The sequence below is a fragment of the Nannospalax galili genome, unplaced genomic scaffold (assembly GCF_000622305.1).
Source record: "Nannospalax galili isolate Female #2095 unplaced genomic scaffold, S.galili_v1.0 scaffold172, whole genome shotgun sequence".
NCBI classification, from domain to species: Eukaryota; Metazoa; Chordata; class Mammalia; order Rodentia; family Spalacidae; genus Nannospalax; species Nannospalax galili.
In genome coordinates this window covers 576,491-585,013 of record NW_008331824.1, presented here as the reverse complement: position 1 = coordinate 585,013, position 8,523 = coordinate 576,491, and positions in this window count along the sequence as shown.

The window sequence follows — 8,523 nt, the reverse complement described above, 5'->3', positions numbered from 1 at the left end:
GATGATAGATGATGATGATAGATAAATCGATAGATGATTGATAGATAGATAGATAGATAGATAGATAGATAGATAGATAGATAGGTAGGATAGAGAAACAAATAAATGTAAATAAATGTAAAAATTCAGAAAAGGAAGGAAAGGAGATTGGAGGGGGCGAGGAAAGGAGTGGAGGGAAGGGAAGAGAAGGAGGAAGAATTTGGGGTATGTTCTTAAGATCTAAAAGAACAAACCATAACAAGGAAACAGGAAATGCTTGTGAACATGGAAACCCTGGTTTCTGCCCAGAGCAGGACTTCCTTTCTGCATTCAGTTTGTCGGTAGGTTGTGAGACGTTATCTGCAGCATCTAAAACTCAGCTTGCATTGCTACCTAGAGACACTCTTGTAAAATAGCAAAAAAAAAAAAAAAACCTCAGAAAACCAAAAGAAAAAAAAAAAAAGGGCAAAGCCTATGAGAAGAAGATGAACAGAAGAAGAAACACTAATGCCCAGCAGTAAAGAGATACTCCACCTCACTAGCAACCAGAGGAAATTAAAACAGCCACAGCAGAGAGCAGATCTGCAAAAAATTATGAAGTTAGAAAGCATCAAGTGCTGAGAAGTGTAAGCCAGGCAGCTCAGCAGCCTCTCTGTCCCCAATGTGATTAGCTATTCATCTGCCCAGCAGCCCACACTGGGACATGCACCCAGCGAAATTCTTACAAAATTATCATGCACGTGTATGCATGAGGCTGCCCAGCACTGTTTGGTATGTGACAAGAAAGACTGATGTCCCATGAAATCATCCCTAGGGAGACAGATAAGCAAATGGTGGTCTCTGCATACATGGACTCCTGAGCCACTGTTAGAATTTAATGACTTTGATTTACATAGAGGAGGGCTTCTTTTTTGCCTCAAACCATTTATGTAAATTAGTCAAAAACAACTCTGCATATTTTTGTCAGTATTTACATATATCTAAGTAAACATGGAAGGGAAATTAGCAAAACGTATATTACATGTGTTAGAATGTACCTGTAGTGTGGAAAAGTTAAAGGGGAAAATGGGGACAGAAAACATGATAAAAATGTGAGGTGCTTGCTCTAACCAGTGAGTAAAATAACAGCAACAATTGTATCCTGTATCCCTAAAGAACCAACCAAATCTGTACCCCCAAAAGGCAGGGAAATTAGTTCATGTGTGTTACCTAATTTTCAGTGACTGTACTAGTTAGTTTTTGTCAACTTGACACAAACCGGGAAAGAGGGAACCTTGACTGAAGAATTTCCTGGGTCAGGTCGGCCTGTGGTCTGTCTGTGGGGCATTTTCCTGATTGCTAATTGATGTGGGAGGGCCCAACCCACTGGAGTGGGGGGTGCCATCCCTAGGCAGGTGGGCCTTTAATGTATAAGAAAGGTAGCTGAGCAAGTCATGAGGCTCAACCTCCATGGTCTCTGCTTCAGTTCCTGCCTTGAGATCCTGTCCTGACTGCTCTCAGTGATGGATTATGACCTGAAAGTATAAGCCAAATAAACCCATTCCTCCCCAAGCTGCTTTTAGACAGTGTCTTATCACAGCAAGAGAAAGGGCTCTAGAGCAGTGACATTGTGAAACACCATTATCAGTCTACTTGGCAATTTTGAAAACTCCATCTCAGAGAGGGTGTTCTGATTTCACTTCTGTTGCTGTGATAAAACACTTTGACCAAAAGAAACATGGAGAGGAAGGGATTTATTTGACTTACTATTCCAGGTTACAGTCCATCACTGATGAGAAGTTAGAGCAGGCACTCAAGCAGTCAGTCACATCGAATCCACAATCAAGAACACAGAGAATAAACTCATGGACCCTTGCTTGCTTGCTTCTGGTTTTCTCCTCTCCTATATAGTCCAGGCCCACCCCACTTAGGAAATGGAGCCACTCACAACGGACTTGGTCTTCCTATAATCAATCAACAGTCAAGACAATCCCCCACAGACATGCCTACTGTTCTAGTCTGCTTTCTACTGCTGTGATAAAAACACTGACAGAACAACTTAAGAAGCAAAGCGATTCTTTTATCTTACATCTCCCAGGTTACAGTTCATCTCTGAGGGAAGTCAAGGCAGGAACTCCGGGGAAGAACCTGGAGGCAGGAGCTGAATCACAGACCACAGAGGAGCACTGCTTTACTGGCTTGCTCTTCTGACCTATGCCCAGCCTGCTTTCTTATACATCTCAGGACCAGGCTGGGCCCTCCCACATCAATCATCAATGAAGGCTTACAAGACATGCCCACAGGACAACTAGGTAGAGATAATTCCCCAGTTGAGGTTCCCCCTTCTCAGGTGTGTCATGTTGACAACCAAAGCTATCCAATATACCTGCAGAGCAACCTGATTAAAAAAAATTGAAACACTCTTCCCAAGTGATTCTAAGTTGTAGCAAGTTGACATTTAAAACTAACACTCACAGAGGGAAGGAAAATTTCCCCAGGTCACAAAGCAAATTAGCAGTAGGAGAGGATTTGGACGGGGGCTGTGTGAGTCTGGAGCCTGCACTCTTACCAGCATGGTTTACACCCTCTGTTCAGAGAGAAGCTCTGCCAACAATCAGTGTGGTGTGTAACAGAACAAAGTGTGGATACATTTAACTCTTTCACTCACATCTGAATTTTCTTAGAATCTAAAATGTTCACTGATACAGACTTATTTTTAGTTGACTAGCAACACCTAACCAAGCAAAACAACCACTTGAGTCCAATAATTTCACAGCTTCTAATGAAAAACAAAACCTAAACAAAAACCGTTTCTCACAGCCCATCATTTCGCATGATACAGCAACTTCTACCTTAGACTATCTTTTCCCAAATAGGTTTCATACAATTTTCAATGTCAACTGTAGTTATATGAGTCAAAATCTATATAAACTCAATACTACATTTTGCTTCACCTTACCAAAACTTTGAGAGTAAATTTGCCTTCCAAAATTACATTATAGCAAAAAATGCAGTCTTGGAATTTCCTGAGAACCAAGTATTGGTTGCTCTAAATAACATCTACATTATCTGTGTTTCAGTGAATGGGGCAGATAAGTGTGTGGAAGGAAGGAAGGAAGGAAGGAAGGAAGGAAGGAAGGAAGGAAGGAAGGAAGGACGGAAGATATCTGCAATAATGGATAGATGCATGGGTACATAATGGGTAGATGAATGGATGGGTATGGATGTTGATGAATGCACATACACATACACTAGTAGGTGATGGATAGATGGATAGCTAGAAGGATAGATGGATAAATGGGAAGGTACATAGATGATGTGATGGATAAATGGGTAGGTAGATACATAGATGGATGGGTGGGTAGACAGATGAACAAATAAAGGTGTGGTTAGATAATGGATGGATGAATGGATGGGTGGATGTATGATGGATGGATGGATGGATGGATGGATGGATGGGTAGATGGATAGATGAGTGGGTGGATAGATGGATAGATGGATGGAAGTTGAAATGAGTAGATAAATTATATGTATTCTTGGCTCCATGGCAAGAAATTTTAATAATGTAACTGAGATACTTCTAGGAAAAAACATCAGGGTGATTATGATATATCTGCCTCTTCCAAAATTTTAGTGCTATTTTAAGTTGACATTTTCTCTTATCTTTCAGAGAACTTATTACTCTGACATAGAAAGGTGCTGGCAGCCAGGAGGATGGCAGTCATGTGACTTAGTTCAAACGCCATCCTGGGGACCCTGAAGACTACAAATTGCTTCTTGTTCTTTTCTCTACTTGCATTTTTGCCTAGTCTTGGTGTTAGAAGGAAAGATGATGAGGAAGTGCATCAATAACTCAACGGGATGTCAGAGTTTCAACTAGAGAGCTCCGTGGGAACCTGGATTTGGCTTTCATGTCTCAATACCCTAAGAGATGTTTCTCCACAATGTGCCATTTAGAGGCACCAGTCTCATCTCACAGTGCTTTGGATGCTGGTGAGACAGCCCCAGATTGCTGCTGTCTCCACATACAGAGCTCAAGTACTTTCGTAGCATACTCCTCACACGGGGTGAAGTCACCAGGATTCTGTATCCCATATGTCCACCATCTAGACCAGGTCTCAAAGCACCAGACATTAAGAAGTGAATATTTACAGCACTAATTCCTAAAACAATCATTTTGGTTTCCATAAAATATTTCTCCATGGGTTCATATTCACTTGTGCTCTGTCCAGCTCTATTAAACAATGTTCTACCTGTTTATGCGTTATAAGATGCTGAAATAGAGATCCCATAGCATAGCTGTAGAACCCACGGGTTCTGGTTTTGGTCCCTGGGGTACCACTTCAGGGAGGAGCTGTGGGCTTTTAGGAGATGGGGTTTTATGAGGAGGGGGTCCTGAGATTATTGGGGGAGTATCCTTAAAGGAAGGTGTGGGACCCTGACCCATCCAGTTTCTCTTCCCACTTCTAAACATAAACACCATGCTCTGATGCACTCCGTTGCCCTCTGCATCACAAGGTGACACAGTTTAGAGATAACCTTGCCAAACCTGAAATATGCCACTTGGACTTTGAAATTCAAAAATTGTGAGAGAAATAAACATTTCCTCAACTGGGAAGTGGATCATACCTGTAATCACAGCATTCAAAAGGTGCAGGCAGGAGGACTGTTTGTAGTAACATGAGATTCATTAATACACCTGCTTACATTAAAATGGATGGAAGTACTTAAGATCCTCACCCCCTCATAGAACATCTTTCTTGATTCCCAATTGAAGAAGGAAACTTTGTGGCTACAGAGTGACATTTTATAAATGCTAGTTCCTGATCTATGGCAACTAATTTAACTTTCCTAAATTTGCTGGTGCATAAAATGGGAAGAAGATACACGTCATTGTGATGATTCTTATTCAGTGAACAAGTTTTGAAAATCTGTTTCATGCAAGACCCTAGAGTGAGGATTGGGGATCCAAAGAAACCAAGGAGCTCACAGGCAAGAGCAAGGTGCAGACCAGCAGCACAGTAGGCTGAGCACTGATGCTGGAGGTAAGAAAACTGTATTCGGGGCTGAGTGGATATCTGCTTCCGCCTCAGCCTCACTGCGTGATGCTAAGGGAATTACTCAGCCTCTCTGCCTCAGCTTACTTATAGGGATAATAGGACCATTCTGTTTTTATAACAAGTAAATTGAATGCTGGAGAGATGGCTCAGTGGTTAAAAGCACTGCCTGCTCTTACAGAGGATCTGGGGTCAGTTCCCAGCACCCATATCAGATGGCTCACAACCATCCATAACTCCAACTCTAGGGGATTCAAAGCCCTCTTCTGATCTCCATGGACTTTGCACATATGTGCTACACTTACATACATGCAGGCAAAACACTCCTACATATAAAACACAAGTAAACAAATAAATGAGATAATAATAAAAAGAATTAAATTGGACACTGCTTGATAACACCCATTGTCTGGCCTATAAAAAGTACTAGTACTGGGGGTGGGGAGATGCTCGGTGGGTAAAGCTCTTGCTGCAAAAGTGTGAGGACTTGAGTTCAGATCCCCATAATCCATGTAAAGCCAGATGTAGTAGTGCACACATCTGTAATCCAGTGCTCCTGTGGCAAAATAGGAGACAGAGGCAGGAGAGTCTCTGGAAGCTGTGGGTCAGCTTGTCTGGTACACACAGCAGCAATGAGACCCTGCCCCAGACAAGGTGGAAGGTGAGGACCACCACCCGAGGTTGCCCTCCGACCTCCACACATACACACACATACACCCCCCATTCATGAGCACACACACACACACACATACACATTTATATACACACAACACACCCACATACACAAAGTACTAGTGTTATAAGAAACACAAGACAATAAGAAACACAAGACAATACACACACATACACCCCCCATTCATGAGCACACACACACACACACATACACATTTATATACACACAACACACCCACATACACAAAGTACTAGTGTTATAAGAAACACAAGACAATATAAAAACACATAAACCATGTAGAATTTGATATTGACAGGTGCACTAGAAATGTTAGTCTATATCCCTTTCTTCCCAAATAACACTGTCACCTAATCTGAGCAAGGCACAGAAAGAACTAGAAGTGTTGTATTGTTACTTTTCTCATGGGTGTGACCAGGTGCATGACAGAAAACAGTCTTGAAAAGGAAGGCTTATCTTGGCTCACGGTTCAGAGTAACTCAGTCCATCCTGGTAGGGAAGACACTGGCAGGAGCCATTTGGTCTATGGGGAATGCTGGCACTCAGCTGGCTTCCTCCATTTCTCCCCTTTGATGGAGTCTATATCCTCAGCCCACCGGATGGTGCTGCCCACATCCATGGTGGGTCTTTCCTTCTCTGTTAAATCTCTCTGGAAACGCTCTCCCAGGCACACCCAAAAATAAACATCATCAATGACCTAGGTGTCTCTTAATCCAGTCAAATTGGCTATCAAAATTAACCATCATGGGGAGCAAGAATTTATCCCAGCTCACCACTGCAGAGACAACACTCCTTATGGTGAGTGAGAAAGGCATAGTATGGTGTCTGGGTGGCTCCTGCTAGCAACACACCTCAGCAGATCAGGAAGCAGAGACTAGACCAGTGCAGGGCTGGGTTTTAATCTCTAAAGCCTGTCCCTAGTGGCCTATGTCCTTTCCAAAGGTTTACATCCTCCCCAAACAGTGCCACCCTCTGGAGATCAAGTGTTCAAACACACGCACTGCTGGGGCAGAGGTGTGGGGGGAGTGAAGGGAGAATATCAGAGACAAACCATAGCAAATGGACCTAAGACCTTGGAGATGCAAACTGGGAAAGGCTCCCAATAGCTAGTTGCCTAGAAATCTCGGGCTGGACTCTGTGCATGGAGAGAGATGGATAACTTGTTCATAAGAAACCGAGCTACTGGGAGTAAAGTGGGGTGAGCAGGGCATCATATCCATAATACCTTTGCCCAGGACTGGGATCCAGAAAACCATAATGAGTTCCAGCAGCAAGAATTCTTGGAAAGACAATGGACAATGGATGTACTGAACTAAGATTGTCTGGAGAAGGTTTTTTCCCCAGTTCTGAGACACTTGGTCATATAGAGTGAGCACTGACCACCAGGAGGGAAGGGTGTTGGGTCACAAGGCTGCCCCAGAAGTGACATCACAGGTTCTGACCACACTGCCCTACCCACAAGGCTCCTGAAAGAAGGAAAACATACATCAGGATTCTTTTGGAGCAAGTAGCAGAAACCCAAGTCAAAATAACTTATACAAATTTTTATATTTGTATATATATAAATATAAAATATTTTTATATATGTATATATATATACACACACAATTTGCTAGCTCACTTAACTGATGGATCAGACTTAGGCTTTCAAAAGACATTTGCAGGAATCTGCCTTCCACAACAAATCTGCCTTCCACAATTTTGTCTTCCTTCAAGAGTATGATGTGATTCCCCTGTGTCTTAGTTTGTTCTTCATTGCTGTGACAAAATACTCTGACCACTACCAACTTGGGGAGGAAAGGGTTTATTTAGCTTACATATCCCAGGTCACAGTTCATCCGGGAGCCCAAGGTAGGAATTCAGGGCAGGAACCTGGAGGCAGGAGCTGGAGCACAGGCCATGGAGAAACGCTGCTTACTGACTTGTTCCCCTGGCCCCTGCTCAGCCTGCTTTCTTATGCAACACAGGCCCACCTGCCCTGGGGTGGCACCACCCACAGTGGGCTGGGCCCTCCCACATCACTCATCAAGAAGATGCCCCTCAGACATGGCCACAGGCCAGTCCAATAGAGGCAATTCCCCAACTGAGGTTCCCTCAAATGAGGTGTGTCAAGTTGACACTAAAGCTATCCAGCACACCCTGGAAAGGCAAGGTAACCAAAAAAGAGGCTTATTTCTTGTTCTTTCAGGAATGACAATTAAAAACAAATAATCATCTTTTCCAATAGCTATAGCAGAAAACCCAGGATTCTCACTGACTCTGAGTGGCCCAGATTAAGTGACAACTGGCGAGGTCTGAGTCATTTTCACTCCCCTAGTACTGGTTACAGACCAGGCTTTGGGGCCACCTGTCCTGGGAATAAAGTAAACGCAGCTCCTTAAAGGAAAATAGGAGTGTTTATTGTTCACAGAAAGAGCTGGGTACAGTGGCACATGCCAGGAGTTTCTGCTACATAGGAGGCTATGAGTTCCAGGCTAGCCTGGGCAACATAGTAAGATCCTGTGCATACATAGATTGACAGATAGGTAGGTACACACATATATAAATATATAGATTAGATAATAGATAGATAGATAGATAGATAGATAGATAGATAGATAGATAATGATATATGATGATGATAGATGATAGATTGGATAGATGATAGATAGATGATAGATAGATAGATAGATGACAGATAGATGACAGATAGATGATGATAGAATAGATGATAGATGATAGATAGATGATAGATAGATCGATAGATGATAGATAGATAGATAGATAGATAGATAGATAGATAGATAGATAGATAGATAGATAGATGAGTTGGTAGAT